General features: G+C 47.6%; 1 long non-coding RNA gene across 1 annotated transcript in view; it reads left to right on the plus strand.

The window, feature by feature from the left end:
- The window catches only part of LOC134890190 (uncharacterized), a 594,901-nt gene extending 580,684 nt beyond the window's left edge, over window positions 1-14,217 (plus strand). The window contains exon 5 of the long non-coding RNA XR_010171331.1: window positions 13,666-14,217. This is a non-coding gene — a long non-coding RNA (uncharacterized LOC134890190). The remainder of the gene's footprint in view (window positions 1-13,665) is intronic.
- Window positions 14,218-21,958: the final 7,741 nt, after the last annotated feature.

Genomic DNA, 21,958 nt, shown 5'->3' on the forward strand with positions numbered 1-21,958 from the left:
CTTTCCTCCTTCCCATGAAATTTAATGAGTTATGTGGAAAAGCATGGGAAACTCCAGATAAGAAACTGCAGATTCCCAAAAGGGTTCTTATGGTGTACCCTTTCCCTACACAGGACAGGGTACGTTGGGAATCCTCTCCCACAGTGGACAAAGCCTTAACACGCCTTTCCAAGAAGGTGGCGCTACCGTCCCCTGACACAGCGGCCCTCAAGGATCCTGCGGACCACAGGCAAGAGACTACACTAAAGTCTATCTACACTCATACTGGTACTTTGCTTAGACCGGCAATTGCGTCGGCATGGGTATGTAGTGCAGTAGCAGCTTGGACGGATACACTGTCAGCTGACCTTGATACCCTAGATAGGGATACAATTTTGTTAACATTAGCTCATATTAAGGACGCAGTCTAATATATGAGGGACGCTCAAAGAGACATTGGTTTACTGGGTTCAAGAGCCAATGCTATGGCTATTTCGGTAAGAAGAGCCTTATGGATCCGCCAATGGACGGGGGATGCAGACTCAAAAAGGCATATGGAGGTTTTACCTTACAAAGGTGATGTATTGTTTGGGGACGGCCTCGCGGACCTGATCTCTACAGCTACCGCGGGTAAGTCGACCTTTTTACCTTTTGTTCCCCAACAGCAAAAGAAACCCCCACAATATCAGATGCAGTCCTTTCGGTCGCATAGATCCAGAAGAGGTCGGGGCTCCTCTTTCCTCGCCAGAGGTAAGGGTAGAGGCAAGAGGACAGCTGCTGCGGCTGGTTCCCAAGAGCAGAAGTCCTCCCCGGCTTCCGCTAAGTCTACCGCATGACGCTGGGGCTCCCCAGCGGGAGTCCGCACACGTGGGGGCACGCCTTCGACTATTCAGCCAAGTCTGGGATTCAGTCAGACGTGGACCCTTGGGTGATAGAAATAGTCTCGCAGGGGTACAAGCTGGAATTCGAAGAGGTGCCCCCACACCGATTTTTCAAGTCGGCCTTACCAGCTTCTACCCCAGAGCGGGAAGTAGTGCTAGCTGCAATTCAAATGCTGTGTCAACAGCGAGTGATTATCAGGGTTCCCCTGAGCCAACAGGGAAAAGGGTATTATTCAACCCTATTTGTGGTTCCGAAGCCGGATGGTTCGGTAAGGCCCATTTTAAACCTATAATCCCTGAACCTGTACTTCAAGATGGAATCGCTCCGAGCGGTGATAGCCTGCCTGGAAGGGGGGGATTTTATGGTGTCACTGGACATAAAGGATGCTTACCTTCATGTCCCCATATATCCCTCTCATCAGGAGTACCTGAGATTCGCGGTACAGGATTGTCATTATCCGTTTCAGACGTTGCCGTTTGGGCTGTCCACGGCCCAGAGGATTTTCACCAAGATAATGGCAGAAATGATGGTGATCCTGCGCAAGCGAGGAGTCACAATTATCCCATACTTGGACGATCTCCTGATAAAAGCGAGATCAAGAGAGCAATTACTGGAGAACGTGTCACTCTCTCAGAGAGTGCTTCAACAACATGGGTGGATTCTCAATCTACCAAAGTCACAGTTGGTTCCGACAACTCGACTACCGTTCCTAGGCATGATACTGGACACGGAACAAAATAAAGTTTTCCTCCCGTTGGAAAAAGTCCAGGACCTCCAGAACATGGTCCGAGAACTACTAAAGCCGAAAAGAGTGTCAGCTCATCAATGCACTCGGGTTCTGGGGAAAATGGTGGCAGCTTACGAGGCCATTCCCTTCGGCAGGTTCCATGCAAGGACGTTTCAATGGGATCTTCTGGACAAATGGTCCGAGTCCCATCTACAATTACATCAAAAAATAACACTGTCCCCCAGGGCCAGTGTGTCTCTTCTATGGTGGCTACAAAGTGCTCACCTTCTAGAGGGTCGCAGGTTCGGCATTCAGGACTGGATCCTGGTAACTACGGACGTGAGCCTCTGAGGATGGGGAGCAGTCACCGAAGGAAGAAATTTTCAGGGACTATGGTCAGACCAGGAGTCCTGTCTACACATCAACGTGTTGGAGCTAAGGGCCATATACAACGGCCTTCGACAAGCGGAGAATCTTCTTCGCAACCTACCGGTTCTGATTCAATCAGACAATGTCACAGCAGTAGCTCATGTGAACCGCCAAGGCGAGACAAGAAGCAGAGTTGCGATGGCGGAAGCCACCAGGATTCTTCGCTGGGCGGAAAATCATGTAAGCGCTCTGTCAGCTGTCTTCATTCCGGGAGGGAACAACTGGTAAGCAGACTTCCTCAGCAGACACGATCTCTATCCAGGAGAGTGGGGACTTCATCAAGAAGTCTTTGCAGAGATAACGGGTCTCTGGGGAGTTCCTCAAATAGACATGATGGCGTCATGCCTCAACAAGAAGCTTTGGAGGTATTGTGCTAGGTCCCGGGACCCTCAGGCAATAGCAGTAGACGCTCTGGTAACACCATGGGTGTTCCAGTCGGTCTATGTGTTTCCTCCGCTTCCTCTCATCACAAAAGTGTTGAGGATCATAAGACGTAAAAGAGTACAGACAATACTCATTGTTCCAGACTGGCCTCGAAGGGCCTGGTACTCAGATCTTCAGGAGATGCTCACAGAAGATCCTTGGCCTCTTCCTCTAAGAGAGGACCTGTTACAGCAGGGGCCCTATCTGTTCCAAGACTTACCGCGGTTACGTTTGACGGCATGACGGTTGAACGCCGGATCCTAGCGGAGAAGGGTATTCCGGAGGAGGTCATACCTACTCTAATAAAGGCTAGGAAGGAGGTGACATCAAAACATTATCACCGTATCTGGCGGAAATATGTCTCTTGGTGTGAAACCAAGAATGCTCCTACGGAAGTTTTCCATCTGGGTCGTTTTCTCCACTTCCTACAGATAGGAGTGGATATGGGCCTAAAGCTAGGCTCTGTTAAAGTACAGATTTCGGCTTTGTCAATATTCTTTCAGAAGGAATTGGCTTTTCTTCCCGAAGTCCAGACTTTTGTAAAAGGAGTACTGCACATCCAGCCTCCTTTTGTGCCCCGAGTGGCACCATGGAACCTGAACGTGGTGTTGCAGTTCCTTAAATCACACTGGTTTGAACCCCTTAAAACGGTGGAGTTAAAATTTCTCACCTGGAAGGTGGTCATGTTGTTAGCCTTGGCATCTGCGAGGCGTGTGTCAGAATTGGCGGCCTTGTCTTACAAGAGCCCTTACTTGATTTTTCATGTGGATGGAGCGGAATTGAGGACTCGTCCTCAATTTTTACCCAAGGTGGTGTCTTCATTTCATATGAACCAGCCTATAGTGGTGCCTGTGGCTACGAGTGACTTGAAGGATTCCATGTCCCTGGATGTAGTCAGGGCCTTAAAAATGTATGTAGGCAGGACGGCTAGCATTAGGAAAACAGATGCATTGTTTGTCCTGTATGCTGCCAACAAGATTGGCGCGCTGCTTCGAAGCAGACTATTGCTCGCTGGATCTGTAACACGATTCAGCAGGCTTATGTTACGGCTGGATTGCCGTTGCCGCATTCAGTAAGGGCCCATTCCACTAGGAAGGTGGGCTCTTCTTGGGCGGCTGCCCGGGGCGTCTCAGCATTCCAGCTTTGCCGAGCAGCAACTTGGTCGGGGTCAAACACTTTTGCTAAATTCTACAAGTTTGATACCCTGGCTGATGAGGACCTAGCATTTGCTCAGTCGGTACTGCAGAGTCATCCGCACTCTCCCGCCCGATTGGGAGCTTTGGTATAAACCCCATGGTCCTTACGGAGTCCCCAGCATCCTCTAGGACGTAAGAGAAAATAAGATTTTAAACCTACCGGTAAATCTTTTTCTCCTAGTCCGTAGAGGCTGCTGGGCGCCCGTCCCAGTGCGGAAAATCTGCAAGACTTGTATATAGTTATTGCTTACATAAGGGTTATGTTACAGTTAGAATCGGTTTTGGACCGATACTGTTGTTTGTTCATACTGTTAACTGGTTAGGTGTATTCCAGGTTATATGGTATAATTGGTGTGGGCTGGTATGAATCTTGCCCTTAGATTATCAAAATCCTTTCCTCGTATTGTCCATCTCCTCTGGGCACAGTTCTATAACTGAGGTCTGGAGGAGGGGCATAGAGGGAGGAGCCAGTGCACACCATACTAGAAAGTTCTTTTAGGTGCCCATGTCTCCTGCGGAGCCCGTCTATACCCCATGGTCCTTACGGAGTCCCCAGCATCCTCTACGGACTAGGAGAAAAAGATCTACCGGTAGGTTTAAAATCTTATTTCTCTAACGTCCTAGTGGTTGCTGGGGACTCCGTAAGGACCATGGGGAATAGACGGGCTCCGCAGGAGACAGGGCACTTTAAGAAAGAATTTGGATTCTGGTGTGCTCTGGCTCCTCCCTCTATGTCCCTCCTCCAGACCTCAGTTTGAATCTGTGCCCGGACGAGCTGGGTGCTGTTTAGTGAGCTCTCCTGAGCTTGCTATAAGAAAGTATTTTGTTAGGTTTTTTATTTTCAGGGAGATCTGCTGGCAACAGGCTCCCTGCATCGTGGGATAGAGGGGAGAGAAGCAGCCCTACTCTCTGAAGATAGGTCCTGCTTCTTAGGCTACTGGACACCATTAGCTCCAGAGGGATCGTACACAGGATCTAACCCTTTGTCGTCCAATCCCGGAGTCGAGCCGCCGTCCCCCTTGCAGAGCCGGAAGACAGAAGCCGGGTGAAAGAAGCAAGAACACTTCAAAATCGGCGGCAGAAGACTCCAGTCTTCACTGAGGTAGCGCACAGCACTGCAGCTGTGCGCCATTGCTCCCACATTAAACCCACATACTCCGGTCACTGTAGGGTGCAGGGCGCAGGGGGGGGGGGCGCCCTGGGCAGCAATTAGGACCTCTTGGCAAAAGTTAGACATATATACAGTTGGGCACTGTATATATGTATGAGCCCCCGCCATAATATTATACAGAAACGCGGGACAGAAGCCCGCCGCTGAGGGGGCGGGGCTTCTTCCTCCGCACTCACCAGCGCCATTTTTTCTCCACAGCTCCGCTGAGAGGAAGCTCCCCAGGCTCTCCCCTGCAGATTCACGGTAGAAGAGGGTAAAAAGAGAGGGGGGGCACATAAATTAGGCGCAAAAACATAATATACAGCAGCTACTGGGTTAACACTAAGTTACTATGTGATTCCTGGGACATATAGCGCTGGGGTGTGTGCTGGCATACTCTCTCTCTGTCTCTCCAAAGGGCCTTGTGGGGGATCTGTCTTCAAAAAAGAGCATCCCCTGTGTGTGTGGTGTGTCGGTACGCTTGTGTCGACATGTTTGACAAGGAAGGCTATGTGGAAGCAGAGCGGGAGCAAATGAATGTGGTGTTTCCGCCGACACCTGATTGGATGGATATGTGGAAGGTTTTAAATGATAATGTTAATTCCTTGCATAAAAGGTTGGATAAAGTTGAAACCTCAGGACAGTCAGGGTCTCAACCCATTTCTGATCCTATGTCGCAGAGGCCGTCAGGGTCTCAGAAGCGCCCACTATCCCAAATTGTTGACACAGATACCGACATGGATTCTGACTCCAGTGTCGATTACGATGATGCAAAGTTACAGCCTAAATTGGCTAAAGCCATCCGTTATATGATTATAGCAGGATGTGTTGCACATCACAGAGGAAACCCCAGTCCCTGACAAGAGGGTTCATATGTATGGGGAAAAAAGGGGTGACCTTTCCCCCTTCACATGAGCTAATAAATGAGTTATGTGAAAAGGCTTGAGAATCTCCAGATAAAAAACTGCAGATTTCCAAACGGATGCTTATGGCGTATCCTTTCCCGCCAACGGACAGGTTACGCTGGGAATCCTCCCCTAGGGTGGACAAAGCTCTAACATGCTTATCCAAGAGGGTAGCCCTGCCGTCACAGGATACGGCCACCCTAAAAGATGCTGCGGATAGAAAGCAAGAGGGTACCCTGAAGTCCATTTATACACATTCAGGTACCTTACTAAGGCCGGCAATTGCGTCGGCCTGGGTGTGTAGTGCTGTAGCAGCATGGACGGATACCTTATCTGAGGAACTTGATACCTTAGACAAGGATACTATATTAATGACCCTGGGGCATATAAAAGATGCTGTCCTATATATGAGAGATGCTCAAAGAGACATTACCCTACTGGGCTCTAGAATAAATGCAATGTCGATTTCTGCCAGAAGGGTCCTGTGGACTCGGCAATGGACAGGCGATGCCGACTCAAAAAGGCATATGGAGGTTTTACCTTACAAGGGTGAGGAATTGTTTGGGGAGGGTCTCTCGGACCTGGTCTCCACAGCTACTGCTGGAAAATCAAATTTTTTGCCATATGTTCCCTCACAACCTAAGAAAGCACCGTATTACCAAATGCAGTCCTTTCGATCACAAAAAGGCAAGAAAGTCCGAGGTGCGTCCTTTCTTGGCAGGGGCAGAGGAAGGAAGCTGCACAACACAGCTAGTTCCCAGGAACAGAAGTCCTCCCCGGCTTCCACTAAATCCACCGCATGACGCTGGGGCTCCACAGGCGGAGCTAGGCCCGGTGGGGGCGCGTCTCCGAAATTTCAGCCACAAGTGGGTTCACTCCCAGGTGGATCCCTGGGCAATAGAGATTGTGTCTCAGGGATACAAGCTGGAATTCGAAGAGATGCCCCCTCACCGATACCTCAAATCGGCCCTACCAGCTTCCCCCTTAGAGAGGGAAATAGTGTTAGCTGCAATTCACAAATTGTATCTTCAGCAGGTGGTGGTCAAGGTTCCCCTCCTTCAACAAGGGAAGGGTTATTATTCGACCATGTTTGTGGTACCGAAACCGGACGGTTCGGTCAGACCCATATTGAATTTAAAATCCCTGAACATATACCTGAAAAGGTTCAAGTTCAAGATGGAATCGCTCAGAGCGGTCATCGCAAGCCTGGAAGGGGGGGATTTTATGGTGTCTCTGGACATAAAGGATGCATACCTTCATGTCCCCATTTATCCACCTCATCAGGCGTACCTCATATTTGTGGTACAGGATTGTCATTACCAATTCCAGACGTTGCCGTTTGGTCTCTCCACGGCACCGAGAATATTTACCAAGGTAATGGCGGAAATGATGGTGCTCCTGCGAAAGCAAGGGGTCACAATTATCCCATACTTGGACGATCTCCTCATAAAGGCGAGGTCCAGAGAGCAGTTGCTGATCAGCGTAGCACACTCTCGGGAAGTGTTACAACAGCACGGCTGGATTCTAAATATTCCAAAGTCGCAGTTGATTCCTACGACTCGTCTGCCCTTCCTGGGCATGATTCTGGACACAGACCAGAAGAGGGTTTATCTCCCGATGGAGAAGGCTCAGGAGCTCATGACACTGGTCAGAGACCTATTAAAACCAAAACAGGTGTCGGTGCATCACTGCACGCGAGTCCTGGGAAAGATGGTGGCATCATACGAGGCCATTCCCTTCGGCAGGTTCCATGCGAGGACCTTTCAATGGGATCTGTTGGACAAGTGGTCCGGATCACATCTTCAGATGCATCGGCTGATCACCCTATCCCCCAGGGCCAGGGTGTCTCTCCTGTGGTGGCTGCAGAGTGCTTACCTCCTCGAGGGCCGCAGATTCGGCATTCAGGACTGGGTCCTGGTGACCACGGATGCAAGCCTCCGAGGGTGGGGGGCAGTCACACAGGGAAGAAATTTCCAAAGTCTGTGGTCAAGTCAGGAGACTTGCCTTCACATCAACATCCTGGAACTAAGGGCCATATACAACGCCCTACGTCAAGCAGAGACCCTGCTTCGCGACCAATCGGTTCTGATTCAGTCAGACAACATCACCGCAGTGGCTCATGTAAACCGCCAAGGCAGCACAAGGAGCAGGGTGGCGATGGAGGAAGCCACCAGAATTCTTCGCTGGGTGGAGAATCACGTAAGCGCACTGTCAGCAGTGTTCATTCCGTGAGTGGACAACTGGGAAGCAGACTTCCTCAGCAGGCACGACCTCCACCCGGGAGAGTGGGGACTTCATCAAGAAGTCTTCACGCAGATTGCAAGTCGGTGGGAACTGCCACAGGTGGACATGATGGCATTCCGCCTCAACAAAAAGCTACAGAGGTATTGCGCCAGGTCAAGAGACCCTCAGGCGATAGCTGTAGACGCACTAGTGACACCGTGGGTGTTCCAGACGGTTTATATATTTCCTCCTCTTCCTCTCATACCCAAGGTGCTGAGAATCATAAGAAAAAGAGGAGTGAGAACAATACTCATTGTTCCGGATTGGCCAAGAAGGACTTGGAATCCAGATCTGCAAGTAATGCTCACAGAGGACCCATGGCCTCTGCCTCTAAGACAGGACTTGTTGCAACAGGGGCCCTGTCTGTTCCAAGACTTACCGCGGCTGCGTTTGACGGCATGGCGGTTGAACGCCGGATCCTAGCAGAAAAGGCATTCCGGATGAGGTTATTCCTACGCTGATAAAGGCTAGGAAGGACGTGACGGCTAAACATTATCACCGTATATGGCGAAAATATGTTGCTTGGTGTGAGGCCAGGAATGCCCCCACGGAGGAATTCCAGCTGGGCCGTTTCCTTCACTTCCTACAGTCGGGAGTGACTTTGGGCCTAAAATTGGGTTCCATTAAGGTCCAGATTTCGGCCCTGTCTATTTTCTTTCAAAAAGAACTGGCTTCTCTGCCTGAAGTGCAGACGTTTGTAAAGGGAGTGCTGCATATTCAGCCCCCTTTTGTGCCTCCAGTGGCACCTTGGGATCTTAACGTGGTGTTGAGTTTCCTGAAGTCACACTGGTTTGAGCCACTTCAAACCGTGGAGTTAAAATATCTCACGTGGAAGGTGGTCATGCTGTTAGCCTTGGCTTCGGCTAGGCGTGTGTCAGAATTAGCGGCTTTGTCACATAAAAGCCCCTATCTGGTTTTCCATATGGACAGGGCAGAATTGCGGACTCGTCCACAATTTCTGCCAAAAGTGGTGTCATCTTTTCATATGAACCAACCTATTGTGGTGCCTGCGGCTACTCGTGACTTGGAGGATTCCAAGTTACTAGATGTGGTCAGGGCTTTGAAGGTTTATGTAGCCAGAACGGCTGGAGTCAGGAAGACTGACTTGCTGTTTATCCTGTATGCATCCAACAAGCTGGGTGCTCCTGCTTCAAAGCAAACTATTGCTCGCTGGATCTGTAACACGATTCAGCAGGCTCATTCTGCTCCTGAGGAAGCTGGCATCCATTAGACCAGCGAAACGCGTTGGGATTTTCTCTGTAGGACCACAAGTACCAGCATCCATATCCATCTCCTGGCTCTATTTGGACTTACTGGCATCCACTGGATCAAATTCCGGCACAAGTTTTTCACAGACCCGGATGTATCCCCATCTGCCATCTGGACCCTATCTGCATGGGATTCCTAGGGGACTTATATCCGGAAGCAAGTCTGGTAAAATGCTCTTATACCAACTAAACTTGTGGGCAAATGTGGATTAGTGTCCTAGCCAGGAACTGTGGACATTTTGTTCAAAAGGGTTTATCCTTGTGGTATTCTACAGAATTCATTTAATACATTCCATCAGTGTTGTTTTACCCTTGAGGGATAGATTATATTTTTTTAGATGAATGTCTAATAAAAGATATATTTTACATTTTTATTTGTGTTTTGAATCACAGTCGGCGCCAGTACTTCTTTTCTTCTTGCTTGTATCTATCATTGTGGGAACTGACCTTCCCTGTACAGGCTGCCGTTGACAGCGCACTCCATTTTATTTAATTTTACTGTTTATCATTCTGCGGCTGGATTTCCGCTGCCAAAATCAGTAAAAGCCCACTCCACAAGAAAGGTGGGCTCTTCTTGGGCGGCTGCCCAAGGGGTCTCGGCATTACAGCTGTGCCGAGCGGCTACTTGGTCAGGTTCAAACACTTTTGCAAAGTTCTACAAGTTTGATACCCTGGCTGAGGAGGACCTTGTGTTTGCTCATTCGGTGCTGCAGAGTCATCCTCACTCTCCCGCCCGTTTGGGAGCTTTGGTATAATCCCCATGGTCCTTACAAAGTCCCCAGCATCCACTAGGACGTTAGAGAAAATAAGATTTTACTTACCGGTAAATCTATTTCTCGTAGTCCGTAGTGGATGCTGGGCGCCCGTCCCAAGTGCGGACTTCTTCTACAATACTTGTATATAGTTATTGCTTAAATAAGAGTTATGTTATAGTTGCATCAGGGTTGATCTGATGCTCTGTTGTTCATACTGTTAACTGGGTAAGTTTATCACAAGTTATACGGTGTGATTGGTGTGGCTGGTATGAGTCTTGCCCTGGATTCCAAAATCCTTTCCTTGTACTGTCAGCTCTTCCGGGCACAGTTTCTCTAACTGAGGTCTGGAGGAGGGACATAGAGGGAGGAGCCAGAGCACACCAGAATCCAAATTCTTTCTTAAAGTGCCCTGTCTCCTGCGGAGCCCGTCTATTCCCCATGGTCCTTACGAAGTCCCCAGCATCCACTACGGACTACGAGAAATAGATTTACCGGTAAGTAAAATCTTATTTTTTTTTGCATATGGATACAACCCCAAAGCCCTTCCTTTTTTCATAGAGGTATATTAATAAAATCTGTGTTTTAACTCTTAATAACCATTTCATTGAAAATAATCTAAGTATTCCCCAAGTAGGAATTTTTGTGTTGTTAGTTTCTAGCTAAACCCCTTTTTCTGAGGTCATTGTAGTACTCTCTGTCCAGGGAACCAGTTTCTGATGTTACACTTTGTAATGTGGCTGCTAGAAGATTGGTAGAAATGCATGGCTGCTAGAAGATTGGTAGAAATGCATGGCTGCTAGAAGATTGGTAGAAATGCATGGCTGCTAGAAGATTGGTAGAAATGCACATAGTAAGCAGCAGTTATCAGGTGGGCTGTGGCATTTACACTATACTCCATTTGTGCTACAGGGCGTAATGTATACCAAGAAAACCTTTCCCACAGCATTGTGCCACCAGCAGTCTGTACCATTGACCAGAGAATCGTCAGTCGATGCATTGTTTTTCTGATCTTCAACTGTGTAGCTTTGGAGAGCCTGTGCCCACTATAGCCACAGTTAACTGTGTTTACCTGCCAGCTGTGGAACCAGGTGTGGTGTTATGCCTCTGTACCCCATCCAATTAAGGTTTGATGTGCTGTGTTGTCACAGATGCTCGTTTGTATTCCACTATAGCCTTTCTCCTCTCTTATCAACAAGGCATTTTCAGCCATTCACTGGAATGCACCCATCACTCACAGTACAGGCTGACAGCAGACTTTCCAGCAGCCACCGCTGCTTTTCCTGGCTCCTTGCTGGACTGTGGGGTACATTTACTAAGCAGTGGTAAGAGCGGAGAAGTGAGCCAGTGCAGAAGTGCCCATGGCAACCAATCAGCACTGAAGTAACATCTATAATTTGCATACTATAAAATTATACAGAGCTGCTGATTGGTTCATGGGGAAACTTCTCCACTGGCTCACTTCTCCGCTCTTATCACTGCTTAGTAAATGTCCCCCTTAGTGCAGATAGTGTAGACTCCTGGAGGCGGAGCCATGTGGTATGATTCACAAGTTCTGCAAAGGCCCTCTGGGCATGCTCAACAGCCTTCCTGCAGCCATTATACTTGTAGTACAGAATGAGCTTCTGCAAATTCCCAGAATCTGATTCTGACTGCTGCCCCCAATCAGAGATGTAAGGGGAGACACAGTCAATGGATGATAAATATATATGTTGGGGACTGGTGGAGACATATACACTGGGACTTGATTGGGGGGGGGGGGGGGCAGTACTGGAGCAAAGCGGCACTGTGCCCTGTGATGGATCTGGCCGTGAACACATTTTGCCCAGGGTTGTCTATTCCATTAGGCTTAATGGGCAGTTGCATAAGGGCCCCAGGAGTCTAAGAGCTCTAGTCTGATAGTTGAGGGCCCCTTCTGTCTTTTGGGGTACCAGATTTGTGGGGATATCTGACTTCAGAGCAGCAGTTCCCATCTGAGCCGGTTCTGTCTGACTTAGAATGTTTCTGAGAGTATAATCCGCAAGCTGGGACTCTCCGCTATCGGAGGAGTCTGGCAGCTTGTCTCCACTATGCCCAGAACCAGTGATATCAGCCTTCCAGCCGCCGGTCCCTGCTCCAGCTCCACGTGCCTGGGATGTGTTTTTATATTTTTTTTGTCTGTGGAATGCTCCAGCTCCTGAACTCTGATTCCCAAGCCCTCAGTACCTGAAAGGTGGGACTTTCTAGTTTTTTATCCCACTGAAAACTAAGAAATCCACCCACAAGGAACCGGAGTTATTCAAGGTCAAGCAAGCTGCTCTCTCGCCGGAAAATTATGAAATTAAGCCCACTCCAGTATACTCCCCTCCCCTGCGTATTAAACACCCCCTACCACCCTGGGCCCCTCGATTCAGCCCAAAGCCCCCTTCTACAGTTTAGTGTTTTAGTGTTTTCCCTCCTGCCCAATCTCACTAGAACATTCCCCCCCCCCCCTCATCAGTGCAGCAAAGGAGTAATTAGCAGAAATTACTGCTTCAGGTCCTCCATGCTGAGCGTAAAATAGAACACCCACTACCGCCCACTGGACATCACAGCCATCACCGATTGCACCCCCACCACTGGAGGATAGGTAGGGGCCTCAGTGCATTGCTTTGCCCAGTGGCCTATACTGTTGTTAAAATAGCCCTGGTTCCGCCATGATGCTACGAGAGGACGCCACTTGAGCGACCTCAGGACAGGCGCTGTACAAGCTGCAGGAGGTATGCCCAGATCATCCACCCTTAATTCCGGCCCTGTGGCAGGGACTTGGTGATAACAGGAGTAGCTCCATAGTAACCCAGTCAGACCAATGCAAACCAAAATTTGGAAATCACTCATTCAGCGCTAAATATCTTATTCAGTGTATACTTAGAAGTGTATTGGTCACCGTCACTTTCAATATCAGAAGAGAAAACATATATAATGAAGTACAATTTAATCATCATAAAGTTATAACAAACGTTTCTTCAATAGAAAGCATTCATCACGAAAATGGAGGTCCACAAGTGACCGAAAGGGTAACAATTACCGGCTGCTAGACAGAACTGTCAAGGGCAGTGCTTGAGAGCATGTGTGAAATTAATATCTCAATATCGATCCCGTGTTCTTCACTGCTCCACGCTCTGGTCCCAATAAGCCAGTTCCTCAAACACATTTGCCATCGGGCCCCTCCGTCAACCTCCGCATTTCAGCCCTCAGCTAGGGTCTTTTTCAAGGTTAAGTCCAAAATGTGAATTCGGAGGGGACCAGTAGCACATGTTCAAGGACGCGGGACCAACACTAAGATATTACATCTCACACATGCACTTAATGACTGCCCATTGACAGAGGGAAAGAGTCCAAAAGTATCTGTAGTCAGTTAAAGGAGACGGTATCATCGCGCACACAAAAAAATGGGGCGTGGCCTGACTTGCACAAGGCCACATCCCATTTTTGTGTGCTCATCTTCGGTATGCCGTTTGTAGGAGCACCCCAGTTTTTAGTCACACTGGAAATGAGAAACACTGAAACAATCCAGATCCATATAAAATTCACTGAAAAAAATGTATATAAATAAAATAACCTATATATACTGTACAGGGGTGCTTTAGTAAGTAAGGTAACAAGACCTGTTACGTTTGTAATGTTCTCTATTTTATTCTAATTTGCTGCAGTTAAACCTCTACTTCCGCTCACAGCGTTAAGACTGCGCCTCATATCAGTCATACTGTCCCAACATCAGCTGTAAGATGGTGGGGCTGGTGGAAACATGGTCAAATACTGAGGTGTGTAGTGTGATCAGATTCCTGCATCTAAAGGGCACATCAGCAGCTGAAATTCATTGGCAACTTGTCGAGATGTATGGCTGCGAACAAGGATTGCATTTCTATACTATAACGCCAGGCCACACTCAGCCAACTGAGTTGTTTCGATGCTTCCATTGGGAGGTACTGGAGCATCCTACTTACAGCCCCGACCTGGCACGGAGTGATTTCCATCTCAATGGACCATTGAAGAAGCACCTTGGTGGAAGGCGATTCACAACCGACAATGAAGTTCAGCGAGCTGTTATGTCTTGGCTTAAGGTGCTTGACACTTATTTCTTCTTTGCTGGGACAGATGCCTTGGTGTACCATTGGAACAAATGCTTAGAGAAGCATGTAGATAAATCTGTACCAAGACCGTACTATTGATTACATGTATATGTCCGAGTTGAATAAATTTACTAAATGAGCGGTATTGTTATCTTATTTCAGTGGTTCCAAAACTTTTTTGAATCACAGCGCCCTAGAGTAAGATAATTTTTTTCAAGGCCAAAACTTTCTTATTGAGAAATTTAGAAAGGAATCTTAAATTAAGTAAATGGTATTTTATATGTCATCCTTAGGTTCAATTGTGTGGTGCGGAACAAGATTTGCTTCTGTTTTTCCACTGTCTGGACACATATTTTATGCTTGGCAGCCACCAGTACTGGTTTTGCCTATTACATTGACCATAAATAATATAAATTGGTCGTGGACCACCAATCCAAGGCACCCCTGCAAATGTCTCAAAGCACCCCAGGGTGCCACGGCACACAATTTGAGAACCACTGTCTTATATATTGAACCACCCTCGTACAATAAGTCCAATTGTAGTCTCTTGTAATACTAATTTTCCAAAATAGCATCCTATCCTATTCCTATATATACATCCGGCCTCAGACCGTGCATTGTTTTATATTTGTATATATATATACACACACACACACACACACACACACACACACACACACACACACACACACACACACACACACACACACACACACACACACACATATATTTACTAGTCCAGTGCAGTTTTATTGTCTGACTAAAAAAATTATCTGCATTGTCACTGTGACTGTGTGTGCCTGTATCTGCGGTGTGTTTCCCAGCTTTAGCTATCACTGTATTCTGTACCCTAAGGGACTAGGTGCATCTGGGTCCATATATAGTGCATCACAGTATTTACCGTTAAGTGTATTATACTTTGTAGTCAGGCACATACTGCTGGATTTATTCGCTGGTGTTGTGTACAGTGTACGCAGTCACATTGTACTGGACTTAATCGCTGGTGTTGTGAACTGTGTGCGCTGTGACATACTAGGGGACTTATTTGCAAGTATTGTACTCTGTCTGGCTGTATCGTACTCATACGCTCTGCGGTTGCATTCACTGAAAATGTCTAACACAAAGGGCGGGAAATCCGCGGACACTCCTGTATCATGCAGAGCATGCCCCAAGGATTTGCCTGAGGGGAAGTTTTGTGTGACGGCCTGTGCCATACATCTCCCGGTCAGTCCGCAGCTCCTGTAACCAATTAGGAGCCAGCTTGGCCGGCGTTCTCATCTATGTTAAATACGCTTGTGATACGCCTTACGCCCCCTATGGCACCGCCTGTGCCATTGCAGCCACATATTGTCCCTATGGTAAATCCGCCTTGGGCGGATAATTTGTCTACCCAGTTGCAGCAATTGAATCAATCCTTGGTTAGACATAAAACTGCCCCAAGTCACTCTCGTGTCATGGGGTCATCTAAGCGGGCTACTTCCTCCTCACAATCCACTAATCTCTCGGAAGATTCTTCTGATGAGGATGGGGAGTATACTGCCCCGACAGACACTGACACATTTGCTTCTGACGTGGAATCTTCTACTACTCAGGTTGATGTCCCTGACTCAGTGGTTGCTATTAAGCAGATCCTACAGATCACTGATGATGATGAGGATTCCACTGCGGTGTCTAAGAAACATGATAAGTTTAAAAGTCAGAAGGTAACTAAAATCTTACTACCTCATTCTGACCATTTAGTAGATATACGTAAAGAACCCTGGTCTTCTCCAGGAAAGAAATTCTCCCTGTCTAAAAGGATGGTAGCTCGCTATCCTCTCCCTTCAGAGTTATGTAACAAGTGGGAAAATTCACCGCTGGTGGATTCCCATGTCACCCGTCTTGTGGTATCATCTACTCTGCCTATCACCACTGTCACTTCACTGAAGGAACGGACAGACAAGCGTGTGGAGGGATGCCTGGAGTCTATTTACTCCCTTACAGGTGCTGTACATAGACCCACTATAGCAGCCTCCTGGGCTGCAAAAGGAATTGAAGCATGGGTTCAGGCATTAGCGGAAGAGCTGCCTCAGGATATCTCTGACACTGCCAGACAATACCTGTCTCATATTACCACCGCCGCTTATTACATTCAGGAGGCGTCCACTGAGCCAGGTGTGTTGGCAGCAAAGGCATCGACTACGTTCATCCTGGCTCACCGTATTCTGTGGTTGAGGTCATGGAAGGTGGACCTGAACTCCAAAAAGACCTTGGAGGTACTCCCTTTTAAGGGGGACATTCTATTTGAGGAAGATCTCAATAAAATTCTCACTGACTTAGCGGCTGGTGAGAGTGTCCAAGTTCCGTATGGAAACACTGCGCTCAATTGTACTGGCCATGGAACCCGGAGACTAAATGGTATCCCTGGATATACAAGTTGCTTACCTGCATATACCATGTTGCATCAGCAATATCTGCGATTTGCTTTTAGCAATCTTCACTATCAATTCCAGTCTCTGCCGTTTGGACTGGCCACGGCCCCTCGGATCTTCACCAAGGTTATGGCCATGATGATGGCTCATCTCCGTCGCCAGGGAGTCAGGATCCTGCTATATTTGGACGACTTGCTGATTCTGGCAAAATGTCCTCCTCAATCATCTACAAGTGACGGCGAACTTCCTACAAACCCATGGGTGGCTCATCAACTGGAAGAAGTCCTCGCTGGTCCCTGCTCGGAGCATGGTGCACATGGGGGCACTGTTGGACACACACATTCAACGGCTGTTTCTGTCTCCAGAGAAGGTCCTGAAACTTCAGGACAGGATCAGATACTTCCTCTCTCGCCCAAGAGTGTCGATATACTCGCCGATGCAAGTACTAGGCCTCATGGTGTCGGCGTTGGACATGGTAGAGTACGCTCAATTTCATTCCCGGCCTCTGCAGAGGTTAATCCTTTCCAAGTAGAATGACCTACCTCATCGGATCAGGTCTCACATGATCTTGACTTCGGAGGTTCGTCTGTCGCTGACCTGGTGGCTACAGGACCAGCAGTTGAGTAGGGGCCGTCCCTTCTGGATCCCCAACTGGGTCCTACTGACTACGGACGCCAGTCTGAGGGGTTGGGGCTCAGTGTTGGAGCAACACTCTTACCAGGGTCAGTGGACCATGGAGGAACCACTCGTACCGATAAACATTCTGGAATTGCGGGCATTATTCAATGCTTTGTCTCTCACCCTGCCTCTGATACAGAACAAGCCTGTTCAGTACGGTCAGACAACACCACCACGGTGGCATACATAAACCATCAAGGCGGCATTTGAAGCCGCATGGCAAGGATGGAAGTGTCAAAAATCCTTTGTTGGACGGAATGCCATCTGCCAGCAATATCGGCATTGTTCATTCTGCGAGTCCTCAACTATGAAGCGGATTTCCTCAGTCGTCAGGACGTGCATGCCGGAGAGTGGAGTCTTCATCAGGAAGTCTTTCAACTCCCTAGTGGACAAGTAGGGCCTACCAGATGTAGACCTGATGGCGTCTCGACACAATCACAAAGTTCCGGTCTTCGGATCAAGGACCAGGGATCCTCAAGCAGCGTTCGTGGAAGCACTGGCAATTCCATGGAACTTTCGGCTGCCCTACGTGTTCCCTCCAATGTCTCTCCTGCACAGGGTGCTACTAACGTTCAAGCAAGAAGGAGGAATACTACTAGTCGCTCTAGCGTGGCCAAGACGGCATTGGTTCTCAGACCTGCAGGGTCTATAGATAGTGTCCTCTTCTACTTCCTCAATACCCAGACCTCCTTGTTCAGGGCCCTTGTGTCGACCTGGACTTGGCCAGACTGGCTTTGAAGGCATGGCTCTTGAAGCATCACTCCTGAAGGCCAAAAGGATTCTCCGAGGCGGTTCTCCAAACTAGGCTGAAGGCCCGCAAACCGTCTTCAGCACGGATTTATTACATGGTATGGGATTCTTACTTCACCTGGTGTGCTGCTTAGAATTACGATGCATACAAATTCAGAACTTCCAGACTTCTGGCTTTTCTGCAGCAAGTCCTGGACTTAGGCCTTCGTCTGGCCTCTCTCAAGGTTCATATCTCTGCCTTGTCGGTGTGGTTTCAGAGAAAAATTGCGTCTATTCCTGACGTTCATACTATCACCCAGGGTGTGTTACGGATTCAGCCTCCCTATGTCCCTCCTGTGGCTCCATGGGATCTGTCTGTTGTCCTGAAATCCCTGCAAGAGTCTCGATTTGAACCTCTTGAGTCAGTGGACCTTAAATGGCTCACGGTCAAGGTCCTTTTCCTACTGGCTATTGCCTCTACTAGAAGGATGTCAGACCTAGGCGCTTTGTCCCTTTGTCCACCCTTTCTGATATTTCACCGTGACTGAGCGGTTCTTAGAACTCGCCCTGATTATTTGCCTAAGGTGGTGTAATCTTTCCACCTTAACCAAGAGATTGTGGTTCTGGCCTTTATCTCTTCTGATTTGTCCTCCAAAGAGCGGTCTTTGGATGTGGTAAGGGCTCTCCGTATTTTTGTGGAGAGGACTGCCTCTATAAGGAGGTCAGATACCCTTTTTGTACTTTTTGGTTTTCTCAAACATGGCTGGCCTGCGAATAAGCAAACCTTGGCCAGATGGATTAGAATGGTGATTGCACAAGCTTATGCACAGGCTGGGCTTCCAGCTCCTGCTGCTATCAACGCCCGTTCTACTCGGTCTGTCGGCCGAGGCGCGTCCGCTTAACAATTGTGCAAGGTGGCTACGTGGTCCTCAGTGAACACGTTCATTAGGTTCTGTGCCTTCGATACTTCCACCTCCCAGGATTCTTCCTTTTGACGTCGGGTTCTCATACCCACTACGGCGCGTCCCCTCCCATGAGGAACTGCTTTAGGACATCCCCGATGTTTCCCTGTGGAAACCAATGTGCCCCGCTGCAGAAAAGGAGATTTATGGTAGACTTACCATGGTTAAATCTCTTTCTGTGAGTACATTGGTTCCACAGGGCGCCCGCCCTGACGCACCTAGCTTCTATGGGTTTGTATGGCATTAGCCGCTGGTCCCTTCTCCTGTCGTGAGAACGTGTATCTGTGTGACTAACATCTACCTTCTCTTTTACCTGCTCCTGCATTGGACTGGTTAACGAAACTGAGCTCACAGTGCCTGGAGGTGGGGTTATAAGAGGAATCCCCAATGCATCCTGGGACAGTCTAAAGCTTGAGCCTGTTGGTGCCTAGATCAAGATCCATCTCTACACCCCGATGTTTCCCTGTGGAACCAATGTACCTCGCAGAAAGATTTAACCATGGTAAGTCTACCATAAATCTCCTTTTATTCAACAATTAAGAATAAAATGAATACTATGGATGGAGACACATGAAGCAGTAGTGTATTGGTATAGTTACTGCAACACATGATACTGGTTTAATGTGTTTTCTGTATAATTTTACTTTTGTTAAGGTTGTAAGTGAATCAGGATTTTTTTCAATTTGTACAGAATAATCAGATGTGTGAATAGCTTGGTTGCTATGTCAATACCATAGGCATCATTTTATTAAATGAAACTATGCAGCTAGTAGAACAGTAAAAAAAATTTTTTTTTCTTTCAGATTTGATTTAAAGAATAACTGTAATGTGTCACTCATTACAAAGGATTTCCGCACTTTAGTGGAGATAACTGAGGCATTGTCACATCACCCACTTGACACAATAAATCTTGTTTAGTTTAAGGTTTGTTATTAAATTCTTATGTAAGCATCACAGGTTCGAGATATTGTTGATCTTACTATTAAGCTGGGCAGGATATTGGGGTGGTATTCAGTATGCCGGCTGTTGGGATTCCAGCGCTCAGTATACCAGCGCCAGAAATCCCAACACCTGGCATACCGACAACTATTCTCCCTCTTGGGGGTCCACGACCCCCCTGGAGGGAGAATAACGCGCGCCACCGTGCCCGCAAGGGGCTCATTTGCGCTCGCCCAACTGCCGGCATGCCGGTGGTCAGGATCCCAGCGCCGGTATGCGATAGATAGTGTCTAGTTAGACAGTCAATAGATAGACACCATATGTTAGACAGACATTAGGTCGACAGGGTCAAAAGGTCGACATGAAAAATGTCAACAGGGTCAAAAGGTCGACATGAAAATGGTCGACATGAAAAGGTAGACACCATGTTTTTTGCATTTTTGTGGTTTGTATGGATAGTTTTGTCATCTGGGACCACCAATTGTAGAAAGGCATACCCTCGCGGGGCTCGCTTCGCTCGCCACGCTTCGGGCACAGTGGCTCGCTGCGCTCGCCACAAGGTGTATAACCAACTCTATGCCGACATGGATAGAGAAAGTATGAAATAGTCCAAAAACATGTTACATAAAAAAAAAACACATTTGTCTATCTTTTTTATGTCGACCATTTTCATGTCGACCTTTTGTACTGTCTACCTTTTTCATGTCGACCTTTTGACCCTGTCGACCTAATGTCTGTCTAACATATGGTGTCTATCTATTGACTGTCTAACTAGACACTGTCTATCAAACGGATACCGTTTTGAATATACATAAACAAAGTAATATTAATACAAAATAACCTTTAATTCACACAGATGACTAATTAATTGTGTATAGATACAGACCACTATAATATAGGGTACAATAGATTAGTACTGGGACTCACAGATTTCTCCTTACTAAGGATCCTGTAAGCCATTACTTCTGTAAATGTTTACCGAGTCCTTATATCTGTAAATGTATGCATATCACTTATCTTTTGCTAATAGAGGAAACTGTTATTTTAGACAAAATGTAGCAGGCTTAAGTACATCTGTGGCGGGATGTAATGGTGCCCGAGTCCGGCGGTCGTGCGGGATGCCAGCTGAACTCGGACGCTTTTTTAAAGGGGCAGTCACTTACAAGGCATGGTTTTGAACTCGGGCGGCATTACATCCTGCCGATTGAATCTGTCTGACCACTCAGCGTGTATGTACCACAGAGTAAGACTCTGGGGGCTGGATTCAATTAGATGCGGTAATTTACCATGCCAGGAAACAGGTGGTAGCCTCAGGCTTTAATGCCCAGGGCTATTCAAATACAGACCCTTTTCTTTGCGTGGTAAATTACGCGCTAACGCGTGTGCACCTATGAAGTCCGGGATAAATTCCTGAAACTATGGTTTGATACGTTTGCACTTTGCAGCACTAGTCAATGTCAGTCTCTTATTGTCACTCTGGGACTGGTGTTGGCAAAGAGTTGTTGGCAATATGGCCACAAGTTGCTGTAAAAAAGAAAACAAAAAGGCACAGAAAGTACTGTAGTGTATTTCCACGTATGGAGACATCTGCTCGTAGTGGGTGCAAGGGATACAGCCCCTGAGAGGCGCATATGCGTATGTCTGCAGGAGCCTATTTTGCTTGGCCTATGTTAGAGTTCTCCTTTCCTCCCCATCCGTGCTCTCCTGCGCAGGTGGCAGAATCAAGCAGTCTACACAGACCCACCCATTGCGCAGAGCGATTTAATATAACATCAGCACACACTCTGGCATATGTTCTACTCTGCATCAAGCCCTTTCTGCTTGTTTGTATGTGTTTTTTTCACTATGTTTGTGCGTATGTGTGTATTATTATTACCAGTTATTTATGCACGCTTATTCCGCAGTGTTTTACAGAGAATATTTAGCCATTCATATCCATTCCAGCCCCAATGGAGCTTACAATCTGTGGGGTCTATTTACACCCCTTTTACACTGCCAACCCAGGTCTGACCTGCATTTTTGAACAAAGGAGAGTCCCAGATGAGACCTGGGTCAGACCCCGTTTACAGAGAGTCAATCCTACAAAACCTTTGGGCAAAGCCCAAAAAACTATTGACAAGGACACAAAAGTTAGTTAAATATTTTTATCATTCC

Source organism: Pseudophryne corroboree, chromosome 1, assembly GCF_028390025.1.
Source record: "Pseudophryne corroboree isolate aPseCor3 chromosome 1, aPseCor3.hap2, whole genome shotgun sequence".
NCBI lineage: Eukaryota > Metazoa > Chordata > Amphibia > Anura > Myobatrachidae > Pseudophryne > Pseudophryne corroboree.